The sequence below is a fragment of the Oncorhynchus clarkii genome, chromosome 16 (assembly GCF_045791955.1).
Source record: "Oncorhynchus clarkii lewisi isolate Uvic-CL-2024 chromosome 16, UVic_Ocla_1.0, whole genome shotgun sequence".
In the NCBI taxonomy this organism is placed as follows: domain Eukaryota; kingdom Metazoa; phylum Chordata; class Actinopteri; order Salmoniformes; family Salmonidae; genus Oncorhynchus; species Oncorhynchus clarkii.
This window is the reverse complement of record NC_092162.1, coordinates 42,667,076-42,684,330: the sequence shown is the minus strand read 5'-3', so window position 1 is coordinate 42,684,330 and position 17,255 is coordinate 42,667,076. Positions and strand designations below refer to the sequence as shown.

Sequence of the window (17,255 nt, the reverse complement as noted above, 5' to 3'; positions counted from 1 at the left end):
AACTGACATGTAACATTAGCTAATGTTTCATCCCCTCTCGACTGAAGTTCTTTCTGTCTGAAGAGAATGAACTAGCTAGCTAGTAGCTACCACAGCCAGTCCAGCTCTAGCCCCTAGCTATCTGTCAGGTAGCAGCATCTAGCAGCTGTTGTGTGTATGGAAATGTTGTGTAGCCTTTTTGTCCCATTTCAACATAAGTAAAATAACTTGGATAGTTTGCCAGTTGATGTACTATTAGAGCTAGCCAAAAGTTGGCTAATGTTAGCTGGGTCATTCCAGAATTGGAGTACAATTTTGGCATCAACACTTTTGAAAAATGAACCCTTTATTTGATCATTTTCTGTTATGTATTTAAGAAAAAATGCAATAAACTGTCAAATCATTGGTTTCGTCCAGCTCAGGAATCAAACATATAAACATTCAAACTATTAAAAGAACAATAGGTTAAACCCTCGTGGGCTGAGAAAATCATTTAAGAGCATTTAAATATAAATGCTATGGTAACAGGGTTGAAATTAGAGTAACGGTGTTGCTCAAAGTAACAGGGTTGAATGGATTACATTTCTATTGATTGTAGATCATGACATAAATGTGACAAATAATACCCAGAACCATAGGAATGTTGTTTAATAATATTGTATATATCTTTTCGAAGAAGGATCAACAGGATGAGTAGGAATGATAAAAAAAAAGAAACATGTCAACAAGACCACAAACTGGATCTGATCAAATATTCAATGGACAAAAATAAAAAAAATGTCATATCACAGTAGGCCGACAACCTGGCATTAAAATGAATGAGCATATCAAAAATAGTCATGAACTAATCAATATTTTAGAAAGCTGATGTTATAATGTACAGATTTAATTTTAGTGGCTGGCCAGAGTATTCCATACCTCACTTGCGATGTCCATGTGGCGTGAGGTAAAGTTCTCTGGGGGAGGAATGAGGGTCAGCACATCCTCAAAGGGATACCAAAGGAGATCATCCCTCAATGGCCAAATGTTGTGGTCATACACCAGGGCACAGCATTTCCCCACAACCTCTGGACTGTGCCACTGCACTTCTTTGGGTTTGCTGTGCATGGGGTCTTCTGTGTGGTCATCTGTGGCATTAAAGCTGAAGCACTTTGTTTTTCGGCAATCACACTCCAGATTCCCTGTTGCAGAACACATGCAGTTGACGTTGCGGTAGAGAATTTTCCCAGGTGAAAGAGTGACCACCCGGTGGAGCCTCATCTGGCATTTCGTTCACTGCATCCTCCACAGCTTGCTCCTGAATGTAAAACAATTCCACCTTCGATTGTCCCTCACTCAGAGCTTGGTACAGGGACAATGCCGTGGGGATAGGAACTCCTTGGCTGACAAGCCTGTCGACCCTCCTCTTCAATGTGCCACCCACACCATCTGGGGCACCTTTGCCATGACTGGCTTCAAAGTAGTTCCAGGTTCCTCTTGTAAAACCCTTCTTGAAAATGTCAGTACAAAAGAGGTCAAAATGACCACGCTGCTTGTACTGTGTGCAAGGACCGTCGCAAAAACAAATGATGGTTGTCACATCTGGTCATATCTCTCTGATTTCTCTCAGGATGGGCTCCAGGTGTTGCCATATGGCAGGTAGTCCCTTCAGCCTGGATGCCGATACAGTGCAGGAGGTAGGGGCAGATGCCCCCTCCATGTGTGCAAAGTGGCCTGTTGGTGTGATGCACCAAAATGAACAGCTTGTGCTTGAGCGCTGTACTTGCAGCCGTAGTTCTCAGAGCAGTCAATATGGACTGCACATTAATTTGCAGGGAGGTTCAGCTTCAGGGCCCGTGAGAAAGCATATTGCTGTCTGATGTTATAGAGATGGCGCCTGGACTTCTGGAGCAAAACGTTAGAAGTTTCCACCAGCTCTTCTTGGGGGCATTCAAATTATTTTTTCAAAGTAATCTTTGAGGCTGCTCCAGGATAATTGTTGTGCTCTTTGTCCACAGTGGCCCACTGAAGGTAGGAGATGCGATCGGTGTCTCTGCAATGGCTTTTGAGTGCATAGGTATTATTGGTGCATTGCTCACATTCCCCATACATACATTGCTTGCTTGTGATGGCATGTGTCAGGCTCTCCACATTGGATGTGTCGAGGATGTGCATCTGGTGAAGCTTTTTGGCAATAAAGCCTAGAATTTCATGTTGTTTGCGCATGCACGTGTCCCGATCTGCCGATGTTGGATGCACAACCCAGTAGAGGCAAAGTGTGCAGAACAGTGAGTATGATAGACAGAGGTTGGTATGCTCATTCAGGAACTTCAAATGGAGGTTCTTCATTGAATCCACCACTAATCTTTTCTGCATTTTCTTATTTTCTTTTGTCACCGTTTGCTTTTTTCCAGTTCCTGCTGACATTGTCACGTAAAGATAATAATCTCACCGTTGATCTCAGGGTGGCAGCAATCCCCTCGTGTTTCTTCCTCTGGTAGCTGTAGACATTTTCATTTGCCAGTTTTGTCCACCTCCTCCTTGAAAATCCAAAATCCTCCTCTGCCAATCAACCTGTACAACCTGTACTTCCTCATGAGGTTTATTCCTCTTTGAATGTGTACTTGTTACGTACTTCCTCAGCTACTGCTGTATGAAACAACAGGTTTCTCCTTAGGGATGTGTCCGAGATTTGCCGAACCAACTTGTTGACTTTGGATTTTGGAGATTGGCTGTCCTTTTTCGATCGTTGGAGCCGCTTTCTGTATTTTTCTGATCGCTGTTTGACTTTCCTCCACTGATCTTGTATTTTCTGCAGCTCCCTGTTTAATTTTGCTTTAGCAGCCCTCCATTTTCTTCCTCCCAACATCACATTGCCTAAAAGAACATAGAAATATATTGTCACTTATCCATTTCACCTGCAGAGTGAACGGAAGGAGATACAATGCTGTTACTGTAGTGCAACACTGTTACTTGAATGTTACGCCCTGACCATAGAGAGCCCTTGGTTCTCTATGGTGTTTAGGTCAGAGCGTGACTAGGGGGGTGTTCTAGTCATTTTATTTCTATGTTGGTGAGTTGTATGGTTCCCAATTAGAGGCAGCTGGTAATCGTTGCCTCTAATTGGGGATCATATTTAGGAAGCCCTTTCTCCAACCTGCTTTGTGGGATATTTTTTTTATGTATTTTTTTGAGTGCTGATGTTTGTTCACGGTCAATGGTTGTTTGTTGTAGTTTCACTTTCACTTTGGATTAAAAGTATGTGGAACTCAAATCACGCTGCGCCTTGGTCCGTCTTTCCTCACGAACGTGACAAATTATAGTAGCAGGGATGTAAATCAATGCTAATGTTAGTTTTTTCTCAGGAATTGATGCTAGCTGTGGAATGTAGCATTACTGTCAAGGACAAACTTAGTTATATAAATTACAAACATAATTCTGAAATTAATTTGTCTTATTCTGATATGAGTAACAGGGTTGTGTTGGTTAGAGTGACACACTCAGTCAAGGCTGAAAAGATTGGGAAAATATGAAAAATAGAAGAGCGGATTTACCTTTGGTTAACCCATGGTGTTAGCAAATGGCTTGATGACTTCATGTGACTCACTGTTTTTTTCTCTTCCTCTGCCAGGCTAAGTAGGCTTCAGTAACAGGGCTGCGTACATGTTTTGGGACACAACTTCAGTGCATAATTTAAAATATGTTGATTAAACAAATTGTTTTAACAATTACAAGAGGCATATCAACAAAATCGTACCAAAAAAAGTAGATTTAAAACTTATTTGAACTTATATTTGATGTGCAATTTGGTCATCAATAAGGTGGGACGAGAAATGCCATTTTAGGGGTTGCTCGAGAGCTATTTGGTATTTTGGAACCACTTTTGTTCTACAACTATATTTACATTTAGTCTCAGGACAAGTATAATTTAAACAAGTGCTTGGTTTTGTATTTTGGGCATGGATTTTTTTTAAATTTCATGGTTGGGAAAGAATGTCCTCCAATTTGGGAATGACCCAGCTATCTCATTAACTTTAGCTATAATTTTTGCCTCAATCACACGACCTGAATCAAAGGATGAAACCAGCGGCCAAACGATTGAAGACCAATATTCTTACATTTTTTTCAGCCCAATGGGAGTTTTTATAATTCAGCATAGCAATGTAACGTTATTGATCCGTCTGTTTCCCTACCTAATTCACTTATTTTCACACTGACATGGTATGAACAGCTCTACAGGCTACACTGTCATGGTGCACAGTCAGTACACAACACTATGCTCACCATGTCTTAGCAGGATCAGATGGTGACTAGTGTCCCAGCAGGATCAGACAGCCAGGGAAGACCAGTCTACGGAGCTCAGGTGAATTTTTCACTATATATTATTATAACAATCAGTGAATGGATACAAAGTTCCATCTTGAGCTGATGGGTAGGCTACAGTCTGGGATCTGGGAGCGATGGTCATTTCAATTATTGAACCATTGATTCTATTCATTGATAATAGAATGTATAAATGTACACCAAGGTAATTATTTGTCATGCCTCATCTGAGCAGGGTCAGATGATGATAGGGGTCTCATCAGGGTCAGATGATGACAGGGGTCTCAGCAGGGTCAAGCAACCAGGGAAGACCAGTCTGTGACGGCGCTGAGGTGAACTTTTGCAGATACAACACTTTATTCTCTCTGTGCAGCAAACATTGGACAAGTCAGAAGTTTCAAAGATTGAAACTATTTTAAGGCATTCTGACAAACCTCCAAAGTTCATTTCCAAACTGTATCAAGGGTTGATAGAGGCTTTTACCGATGACACAAAACATGTCAAAACAAAAATGTTAGGAAGACCTGGGTGTCACGCCTGTTCCCGCTCTTCCTCCCCCTGGCGCTCGAGGGCGCCAGGATCCCCAGCATTACGCACTCAAGCTACCATCAGTACGCACACCTGCCTTCCCCTCGTCACGCGCATCAGCAATCATTGGACTCACGTGGACTCAATTACTTGTGACATTACCTTCCCTATATCTGTCTGTTCCCAAGCGCTGTTCCCTGGTTCAGGATTAATTGTCTCATGTCCGTATTACCCGTGTTCCGGCGCTGTTCCTGTCTTGTTTCCTTGTCTGTTCCCGGATAAATGTCTGACTCCCCGTACCTGCTTCTCCTGTCCGGCGTCGGCCCTTACACTGGGAGACACTATTGATGATGATGAATGTATACAGGTATGGTTGAATGCCCAGTCATATTCATATAATGTCAGACAAATGACTGCAGTTTAAGACCCTCCATAGAGCATACTATATGCCAGTGAATCTGAATATCATGCACTCAGAAATATAATTGCTGTTTTTGTACACCTCTGCTGGAGGTGTAAAACACAACAGGGGACATATTTGCATATGTTATGGTCTTGTGAAGACTGGCTGAATTCTGGTCAGGAGTATGTTCTTTTATCTCAGCATGTCTACAGATTCTCCCTTCTCCCTCTTTTTGTTTGATTAGAAATTATGATACTGGAGACTGTTATTAGAAGAAACTGTGTAACCTAGCATTTATAGTGGCTAAGAAATGCATTGTCATTAATCTGAAGGTTGGTTATCCTCCCACAATGTCACATTTGATGGCAGAAATGTCAAGTTATGCATCACTAGATTTGATTTATTACAAGCTTAACGGTATACAGGATTAAGGCTCCCAAGTGGCGGAGTGGTCTAAGACACTGCATCTCAGTGTATCACAACAGGCCGTGATTGGGAGTACCATAGGGCGACATTGAAAATAAGAATTTGTTCTTAACTTACTTGCCTCGTTAAAAAAGCTTAAATAAAAAATACTGTGCAAATTCCATACGGTTTGGGTGCCTAATATGGAATACTGTATGACAAAAGGGGTCTGTGTGGAAAACAAGAAGAAAAAAAATTGTCAAGCAGATGCTTGTCTGATTTGCGCCTGTCTCAGTGGACTAATCTGTTGAGGAGGCCGCGGTGAAATCCATTGAGGAGCCATTTCGTGGGCATTCATTTTCATAACTTCATTGTCTGCTGTGTCTATCAATTCCCCGTTACATATATCACTAGCATTAGCCTACATTTACCATTAATTCCCAGAATGTCTATGTTTGTTTGGTTACGATCATTTCTGTTAATGCATTGAATATATTATTATTACAGTCATTTACCATTCTCATTGTCAGAGTGGACACGGTGTTTTGCAGAACTCAACCTATGCTACACTTGTGAGAAACAAGTTTTTTTTTCATTCCATTTACGAATTTTGTCAATTTATTTGTCTTTTGTTTGGCTACATACGGACCGTTAGTGGAATTCCCGCGAGAGAGTAACGGTTAATGTTATTAGATGTTAATTATTTGACTAGGCTACCTGTATTTGACATTATGTTGTTATTTCGCTGAACACTAGATGGTTTAATTTTATTTTTGCCAGTGAAACGAGGCTACTCGGGGCAAAAAATCAAATCACCCAAATGTATAGCCCCGTTGAGAAATATAAATGGACTGTTTGAAAATGTGAATCACATTGATATTTGGCAATCATTTGGTCGAAAGAAAAAACTGCTCTTTCTCGACCAAGGTTTTTTTTGTCTGCTACAGCCTTAGTAGAAATTGAGGAAACTAGCTTTAGATGTCCCCAAAAATCTGAGGGAGGACCCCCACCAGGTTATGTGGGGGTCCCCCGACTTCTAAAATTAAAGTTGCACCCCTGGTTCCAGATGCAGTCCAAACCATGTGACAATGATTGCCGTCAGCAATTTTATGCGCTCATTCTCATCCATTAATTCCCATTCATGGACTTTGAGTATGACCTGTGTTCTTGATACCATGTAGGGCAGAATAACAATGCTATTTACTCCTCCTATGCGTAGACAATCCGTGGAACGCTTGTTTTAGCGTTTATCTGCATTTTTATTTGACACATTCTCCAACTTCTTAGGAAAGGCAGACACATCGAAGTTACTTAAACGTTAATTTGAAAATCAGGTAGCAAGTTAAAAGTAGCCGGTGCCATTGTTTAGCGCAGTCTCACAAACATTTCAAACTCAGTTACCTCTTGGTTGGATCATCTGTTTTCCTGCGCGATAGGGCATCCTCGGCCAGAGGTTGCGAATGGTTATGTATTGGTTTGACTTCATTAGGGAAGACCACTTCGCCTAATATTCATGGTCATAGGGCTCCGATATTTTACAAACTGATTCACAGTGGTTGAAAACATTTAGTTGTGGTGATTATCAATGTTGTCATGTAGCTACAGAGTAGGCCTATAGATGGCCTATATGCAGTGGTGACCTGTCATTCAGGGCTGTGCCGGGTGGAGACTATAACAGAACATGGCCAAGATGTTCAAATGTTCATAGATGACCAGCAGGATCAGATAATAATAATTACAGTGTTTGTAGGGGGTGCAACAAGTCAGCACCTCAGGAGTAAATGTCAGTTGGCTTTTCATAGCCAATCATTCAGAGTTAGACACAGCAGGTGTGGTAGAGATAGTCCAAAACAGCAGGTCCGGGACAAGGTAGCACATCCAGTGAACAGGTCAGGGTTCCATAGCCGCAGGCAGAACAGTTGAATCTGGCGCAGCAGCATGACCAGGTGGACTGGGGACAGCAAGGAGTCATTAGGCCAGGTAGTCCTGAGGCATGGTCCTAGGGCTCAGGTCCTCCTAGAGAAAGAGATAAAAAAGAGAGAGAATTAGAGTGAGCATACTTATATCCTGCCTGTTTGGCACTGTCTGGGGGTATCGTCGGACTGGGCCACAGCGTCTCCCAACCCCTCCTGTCTCAGCCTCCAGTATTTATGCTGCAATAGTTTATTTGTCAGGGGGCTAGGGTCAGTCTGTTATATCTGGAGTTTTTCTCCTGTTTTATCCGGTGTCCTGTGTGAATTTAAGCCCACTCAATTTGCCAAAGCACAGCCCCCACAACACTAGAGGGATATCTTCAAACACCAACCTACTACCCTGAGACAAGGCCGAGTATAGCCCACGAAGATCTCCCCCACGGCACGAACCCGGGGGGGGGGCACCCGGACAGGAAGAGCATGTCAGTGACTCAACCCACTCAAGTGAGGCACCCCTCCTAGGGACAGCATGGAAGAGCACCTGTAAGCCAGTGACTCAGCCCCCGTAATAGAGTTAGAGGCAGAGAATCCCAGTGAGAGAAGGGAACCGGCCAGGCAGAGACAGCAAGGGGCGGTTCATCGCTCCAGTACCTTTCCGTTCACCTTCACACTCCTGGGCCAGACTACACTATCATAGGACCTACTGAAGAGATGAGTCTTCAATAAAGACTTAAAGGTCGAGGCCGAGTCTGCGTCTCTCACATGGATAGGCAGACCATTCCATCAAAATGTAGTTCTATAGGAGAAGGGCCTGCCTCCAGCCTAGAAATTCTAGGGACAGTAAGGAGGCCTCATGTCAACATCATACTTTCAAAATCCTAGCTAGCAGTCATCATGAATCAAGTCGACAATATGCTGGCAAATCCTTTTCAATCCTTGTCATATGAAGAGAAATAATGAAGAGAAATGATAGATAAAACTTATCGGTTCTCATCAGCCATTGGACATAAACATTACACAAGTTGGAAATAGCAAATTCAACAATGAGTGGTTTGGAAGGAATCAGTGACAGTGGCCTTGTGGTCCCAAATTTGGGATTAAGGGGCTCTTTTCCAAGTTTAAAATTGTATAAACATTCAATATTGGCCATGCTGTCAATTAGCATGATTTGTGCCGCGCTCAAAACAACTTAGAAACTTGTCTTCAGTGAGTTCAAGACAACTGGGAAGTCGAGAATAAATGAGCTCTGACTGGGAAAAGAAGTTTTGAACAGTCATTCAACTCGGAATTGTAAATCTGGCCTCTTTCTAAAGCTACGACCTGAAGATCAATGACGCCATTATGATTCGACCTTGTTTTTTTCACAGTTCCCAGTTTATGAAAGCACCATAAATCCAGAGAATGCTAGACATTGATGACAAAATTTGCTCACAAAGGACCGCGGTGCCACCTTCCTGTTCAAGTGAGCACAGCACAACAAGGTGAGTCCAAAAATGTCTTGTATGCTGCTGCATAAATTATGTAATATGCCAGGGAGATATGTATACTGTAGCTAAGAAAGTAATAGTAAGTGTATGTTGTGTAGTTAGCTGTTAATAGCCCATGTGCCTCACCCTAATCATTTGGTCTATTTACCCCTCTTAAGTTTGCCTACTGTTCTGACTTGGTGGTGCACATGTAGCCTATAACCTGCTTTAGAGAAATGTAATCATTGAATATTGTAAGAGCTTATATGGCCACTTTATTTATCCTACGGTTCTGACTTGGTGTACAGGGACAACAGTGTAAGAACGCCCCATGTTCTGAATTTTCTCGCTGTACATTTCAAGTGCTAAACAGATAGTTGTATTGACTACGTCCGTCCTAGTTCGCTCATGAATGTCTTAATCGAAATTACGGATTGCCTCTTATCCCCATGTCGTCCCCTTAGGCCATAGTTTGTACATGTCAACTAGATTTGTTTAAGCAAGTCAGCCATATCAACTATGTTTTTTAAAAAAGGCAGTAAATGAGGCAGAATTAACTGCTTCGCTGGCAGACAAGGCTCCGCTGATAGCCAGGTGAATTCATGGTAAAATGTTGGGACTGCTGTTGGGACAGCTTTATGTAGGCCCTAACAGTTTGTGGGCACCGTTTGTCATCATTATAGTGCAATTAATGTATTGTTTAGTGTTGTGTAGTGGCTTTGCTCGCATTCACCCCCCCTTTTTTTTGCCCCACCAAGATTGACATGCTAAGATGAGTATTGGTCTGTGATATGGGAGGTCTTCAGTTTTAGAGGAAGTGTAGCTCTCTATGTGCATGGCAGAATAATATATTTGTCTACTCTGGGTCTGGGTGGTTAGTTAGTATGCAGTGTTGCAGACAGGTGCTGCTCTTGGTAATTGGAGGCAGAGGATGGATAAGCCAGAGATGTATTTCTGTGCCATTTACAGCTTTTAGTTCTCCACAAGTGGACCATTACCTAAAATACATCTCCACCCCACAGTCTGGCTCTCATCATGGCCACATGTTGCTTCACATTCCTAGGAAACTATGCAGTATTTTGTTTTTTGTACGTGTTATTTCTTACATTGGTACCCCAGGTAATCTTAGGTTTCATTACATACAGTCGGGAGGAACTACTGAATATAAGAGCAACGTCAACTCACCATCATTACGACCAGGAATATGACTTTCCTCAAGCATTTCGCTACACTCGCATTAACATCTGCTAACCATGTGTATGTGACAAATAACATTTGATTTGGATTGGTATGAAGTGTCATTTTAATAATTTGTAGATACCAGTTAAATCCTTGCTTAACGTATAGCCTATATAATACAATTAATAAAATTGACGATTGTATACCTTTTACATATTTTTTAATGACGCAAATCCAAATGAGAAATGGTTGTACAATTAATAAGAAATACATTATTTATCAAATGTCTCCATCTGCTGGCGAATTATAGGCCTACCATTCAACCATCCACGGACTTCCACTTCTAATAGGAGCTCTCTCAATGCACATATCTGTGGGGAAACACCTGAACGGAGGACACGAACAACAAAAGCCTAAAATGCTTGTGCGTAAAAGGTACCTGAACGGAGGACACGCACAACAAAAGCCTAAAATGCTAGTGCGTAAAAGGGTAGATAGCTTTTAAATACTAGCATTACGCGATGTTCTTGACAATTACATAATTTTCCTCTCAATATTAGTTATCTTAATATTTTCTATAGAGTTATAATCAGTCATTCATTTAAAAATACTCCTGTGTTAATAATTAAGTCAACCAACTTGCTGCGTTCTCCTCCATGGTCATCCCCCGTTCAGCCAGAAGGACATTCCACGTCACAAAATGGGTATTTTCATAAAGTTGTTGATATTTACCTACGGCCACTGAAGAAGTTACAGGCCGGTAGGCCTACTCCTTTCAACTCCTGCTGTCCTGATATATCCCTGGTAAGTTCCCTCTAATAACTGTTAGTGATGGGTCGTTCGCGAACGAGTCGGCTCTGGCTCGCATATCAGAAGAGCCGAATCTATTAATAAAAATATATAAACAATGAATCATCAAACGATTTAACTGAATAGAATTAACTAATTCAAAGAACGAAAATATAAATAAAATAATATAGGCCTAAATACTCAAGCGCACACATTCGTTCTGACTGTCTGCTCAGACTAACACTCACTCACTCATTTGGATGCATTTTAATAATGTAGACAGTGCAGAATTTGCCAAAACAAAATATCATATAAAGCCGGTTCTACGCACAACCTACACCTGCATTTGTGAACTGTGCACCCATCTGCGAAGCTAGCTGTAGCGAAACTTCCAGAAACTAGCGGGCCTGCTAGTGATAGCGGCGGAGCCAGTACCCTCATACGTGTTTACATTACAAAGTTATACTTTAAATGCAAATGCGTAATAGCATTATTTTTCATAACAAACCAATGCATTTTTAAATACATTGTGGTTAAGGTAGAGTATGATTTCATTTAATAATTTAATTAGAATTGTTTTAACACCAATCATAGTCAAACTATCGCAAACTGACTTGAAAAAATACCAAACATTTTTTTTAAGAGCCATTTGGGAGCCTAAAGACCAGGCTCTTTTTGGTGAGCTGAGCCGACTCACTGAAAAGAGCCGGAATTCCCATCACTAATAACTACAGTTTTACTTGGTAACTAACACGGTTTGTTCCAGACCGAGGCATGTGATAGTGGCACTAGTAGGAAGAGTAATTATTGTAGATAATTGACACGAAGGCCAACGCCCGGGTTCTATTCATTGCGTCTTGCAACTGGACAGTTAACCGTTTAAGAATCAGACGGCAGACAGACAGAACGGGACCCAAGTCAATTTGTCCATAAACTCGTTTTCGTTACAAAACGTTTTCCATTTGGAGTAAACGGTTTGTCGCAAAACGTTTTGCAGCAGACTAAACGGTTTGCAAAATAATCTGTGTAATGAATATACCACTGAATGTGTTTACACCATGTCGTCATGTTGTAATATTTGCCACATACGTTTCTTTACAAAGCTCCTGTATTTAAATGTAAGTTAAAGTTTTGAGTACGTGGGTTTTTGTAATGTGGTCTTTGCCAAATAACATCTAGGTTACTGCCTATTATTGCAATACATATTATTAGATCTACAAGACCTAGACCTTTGCTTTTTGATGGTCAACCATACATTTTAGCCATTATGGTGATTATTCAGGTAGTTCTATGGCCCACTAATTCAGAGTTGCTTCAATTCTGTCTTCCTAGAGATGCGAGAGATGCTACGAAACAGGTGTCATAGATGGATGTGCAGGTGTCTTCAAATCAAAGTTTATTTGTCACATGCGAGGAATACAACAGGTTACAGTGAAATGCTTACTTACAGTCTCTAACCAATAATGCAAAAAGGTGTTAGGTGAACAATAGGTAAGTAAAGAAATAAAAACAACAGTAAAAAAAGACAGTGAAAAATAACAGTAGTGAGGCTATATACAGGCACCGGTTAGTCAGGCTGATTGAGGTAGTATGTACATGTAGATATGGTTAAAGTGACTATGCATATATGATGAACAGAGAGTAGCAGTAGCGTAAAAGAGGGGTGGTGGGTGGTGGGTGGAGAGACACAATGCAGATAGCCCGCTTAGCCAATGTGCGGGAGCACTGGTTGGTCGGCCCAATTGAGGTAGTATGTACATGAATGTATAGTCAAAGTAACTATGCGTATATGATAAACAGAGTAGCAGCAGCGTAAAAAGGGGTTGGGGGGGCACGCAATGCAAATAGTCTGGGTAGCCACTGGATGCAACAATGCCTCAGACCTTCTCTGTTGTAAGCTTTATGTTGCCTTGTCCTTATGTAAACTGACACTCAGTCTAAGATTAAAGTTTAGATGTGCCATTCAGCTCTGTGGAATGTATAATTGTTACATTGACCTGGCTGTTGGGTTCCCCCTGGCTGTGGTGTGGTTCTGTTGAAGAAACATACAATCTACCTGCAGGGAATCCTCTCAACGTTAACATTACATTGTCCTCTTGCAGACACTCCCATCCAGAGCAATCGCAGGGGCAAGCAGGGTCAAGCGCCCCGCCCAAGGGCACATCAACAAATCTCCCACCAAGTCAAATCGGGGACCCAAACCATAGAACAAGCTCCCAACCGCCAGGCCACCAACCATCCAAGATCCCCCCCCCCCACAGTTCCCTCGAGTTGCCCCTCAGCCATCCGAGACTCCCCCTACACTGAACAAATATAAACACACTACATGACCAAAAGTATGTGGATACCTGCTCATCGAACATCTCATTCCAAAATCATGGGCATTAATATGGAGTTGGTCCCCTCTTTGCTGCTATATCAGCCTCCACTCTTCTGGGAAGGCTTTCCACTAGATGTTGGAACATTGCTGCGGGGCCTTGCTTCCATTCAGCCACGAGCATTATTGAGGTCGGGCACTGATGTTGGGTGATTAGGCCAGGCTCGCAGTCTGCATTCCAATTCATCTCAAAGGTATTTGATGGGGTTGATGTCAGGGCTCTGTGCAGGCCAGTCAAGTTCTTCCACACAACTGTTGCCACAAAGTTGGAACCACAGAATCGTCTAGAATGTCATTGTATGCTGTAGCGTTAAGATTTTCCTTCACTGGAACTAATGGGCCTAGCCCGAACCATAAAAAAACAGCCACCAAACTTTACAGTTCGCACTATGTATTGAGCCAGGTAGTGTTGTCCTGGCATCCGCCAAACCCAGATTTTTATCTGTCGGACTACTAGATTGTGAAGCGTGATTCATTACTCCAGAGAACGCGTTTCCAAAGTCCAATGGTGATAAGCTTTACACCACTCCAGCAAAAGCTTGGCATTGCGCATGGTAATCTTAGGTTTGTGTGCGGTTGCTCGGCCATAGAAACCCATTTCATGAAGCTCCCGACGAACAGTTATTGTGCTGACGTTGCTTCCTGACGTTGCTTGCAGTTTTGAACTTGTTTAGTGAGTGTTGCAACCGAGGACAGACTATTTTTACGCTACCTACATGTACATATTACCTTAATACATTGACTCTGTACCGGTCGGTACCCATTGTATATAGTCTTGCTTTTGTTATTTACTGCTGCTCTTTAATTACTTGTTCTTCTTATCTCTTACTTTTTGGGGGGTATTTTCTTAACTGCATTGTGACAAACAAAATTTGTTTTGAGCTCTGCAGTAAGGCCAGGAGAATGAATGGCTGTGTTCCCGATTGTATAGCCCTGTCAGCAATGGGTGTGGCTGAAATAGCCGAATCCACTAATTTGAAGGGGTGTCCACATGCTTTTGTATATATAGTGTAGAAGGGCATAGTACAGAACATTATAAGGTTAACCTCAAGAAAAAACTTTTTAAGTTGAAATTAAAATGCATGCTGTCACAAATGCTTAGCACTCTACTGCATTGCATCCAGCAGGTCAGAGTGTGTCCCCATTAGCCCAGTTGGTCCATGAGAGATCCCAGGAGACTGTTCTCTGGAGGGGGCTGGAGTTCTAGCAGATGGGCCACTATGGATTCATCTGCAGAAGCGCACTCTGGAGAGGACATATCTACTGCTGTGGTGGTCAAGACACTCAGGGGTATGCTCTTGTACTGTACAGCGCTATCAGAGGCTGTGTGTGTGTGTGGAACATAGTTGCATCTATTTGGAGAGTTTGCCCCAAGAAAGTTTGAGTTATGGAATAGATTTGCGAGTACCTCACAGGTAAAAACAATACATTTTGGAATTTACCTCTTAGCGGGAATTTCTCATCCCACTGTATTAAATAGAAAAACAAGTTAAGTGGATATTGTTCCTTTTGAGAAGTTGAAAACTTTGGTGAAATCTCTTACGTGCAGTATATATACTGTATCTCCTTTCAAATGGCTTAAAACAGCCTGAGGCAAGAGTTTGTGGACGGGATCCTTTTCCATGGGACAATGTGTAAACATTTCCACCTGGTCCAGTCCAGATGCTGTCGTGCCAGTGCGAGCCACTACCCATCTACCTGGTTCTGTAGTCCTGGCAACCTCCTGCATTACCTATGGACCCTGAGGAATGTAAGACAACAAAGGCCGGGACTTCACGTTCAACTTAGCTGTAACTACTTAGCTGTAACAACTTAGCTGTAATAACTTAGCTGTAACAACTTAGCTGTAATAACTTAGCTGTAACAACTTAGCTGTAACAACTTAGCTGTAATAACTTAGCTGTAACTACTTAGCTGTAACAACTTAGCTGTAACTACTTAGCTGTAACAACTTAGCTGTAATAACTTAGCTGTAATAACTTAGCTGTAACTACTTAGCTGTAACAACTTAGCTGTAATAACTTAGCTGTAACAACTTAGCTGTAACTACTTAGCAGTCATAACTTAGCTGTAATAACTTAGCTGTAATAACTTAGCAGTAATAACTTAGCTGTAATAACTTAGCTGTAACAACTTAGCTGTAACAACTTAGCTGTAACTACTTAGCAGTAATAACTTAGCTGTAACAACTTAGCTGTAACTACTTAGCTGTAACAACTTAGCTGTAACTACTTAGCAGTAATAACTTAGCTGTAACTACTTAGCTGTAACTACTTAGCTGTAACTACTTAGCTGTAACTACTTAGCTGTAATAACTTAGCTGTAATAACTTAGCTGTAACTACTTAGCTGTAACTACTTAGCTGTAACTACTTAGCTGTAACTACTTAGCTGTAACTACTTTGCTGTAATAACTTAGCTGTAACTACTTAGCTGTAACAACTTAGCTGTAACTACTTTGCTGAAATCGTACTCAGCAGTGCTCTTACTAATCAACTATGTTGAATAATTCTATTCCCAATATTATGTAAAATCATTATTACATTTTTCAGATACATTTAATTAAAAGGTTCAGAGAGAAATAATTGGTTAATTTAATTTCAGACATTTAATTCCAGTCATCCACTGACTTAAATAAGATTAAATACATTTCCCTGTTCTCCAGAGGGATTCAGAGTCCTTGGATCCACTCCAGCACTTTTCAGAGAGATCAGTGTTTTCGGTGGCAAAGAAGATGGCAGCAGGCCAAAATGACAAGCTGGCCAATCAGGGGACAGCTGATGTCCCTCTCAAATGACAGGTTCCAGAGAGGATGAAGCATCCAACCAGACAGGAGTGATGTGTGAGCGTTGGGACTTAATCTGTGTTTGGGAATCTGCCCCGGTAGCCTAGAGTATACGTAGATGCTTGTTTAATTAACGTTCTGACTAAATATTTCTACATGCCTTTGTTGCTTTTTGTAATATAAACATGCTTGATAGCGGTTTTCCTCTCATCCTCAGATGGTCTTTTGGAATCTATATGTCTATATGAATTGATCACATTGGGTAACTGTTACTTTGCACATATCTGATTAAAGTAATTTTGCAAATATACCTCACCAATAAGCTAACAAAATTTAGGGTGACCAGTTTTAGTGGAGGACCCCTGTAAATCTGTCCTTCCCTGGCCAAAAACAGTCTGTATAATATTCTCATTAAACTAAAATAATGTATATTCAATCACTCCACAGCCAAGTAAAGCCTGTTATTAGCTGTGTACCGCCTCCATGTTGTGGCCACCTATTTAATGTCATTGGGCTCTCTCATTCTGTGCTATTCAGATCTCTCAGGTATGCCCTGATGAAGTACTGCTGGATGTGGAGCTTCAAGGACCGGCCAGTGTTCTCCGTCATCATCAAGCTTCTGGAGTCCTACACATACCTGACTCTAGACATCTACATCCCAGAGTGCATAGACATCTTTGACTACACCAAGAGGGCAGGTGTGCTCCTCTAAATATCTAGCCTAAAGCATCACATTAATGAATGAAGAGGCTAAAAGCAAGCAGGGGCAGACTGGCCATCTGGCATTTCTGGCAAATGCCAGATGGCTGGTCCATTTTTAGCTCAGTGAGCTTGTTAACTTTTTTTTGTTCAAAATTATCATTATCAAGCTAGATAAGCTAGAAATTGGCCAGTGAGGGGGGCCTCGAAAATAAATGGCCTGGTGTGTTAAATGCCAGGGCCGATTTCTGGTCCCAGTCTGCCCCTGAAAGCAAGGATTTGGTCCCTTACAAAGCACGGCTGTAGTTGATTCTAGGTTCAGGTGTACTGTACTGTGGCATCAACATCCAGAGAGATTTTATTAAACCGAGATGAATTGTTGTAAATGATTTAACATAGGGGTGTGTAAGTATTGTATGGTGAATGCAACC

The 17,255-nt window shown here is 41.6% G+C and overlaps 1 pseudogene; it reads left to right on the top strand.

The window, feature by feature from the left end:
* Positions 1-1,610: 1,610 nt before the first annotated feature.
* Positions 1,611-16,837, top strand: LOC139367316 (tyrosine-protein kinase STYK1-like; annotated as a pseudogene).
* Positions 16,838-17,255: the final 418 nt, after the last annotated feature.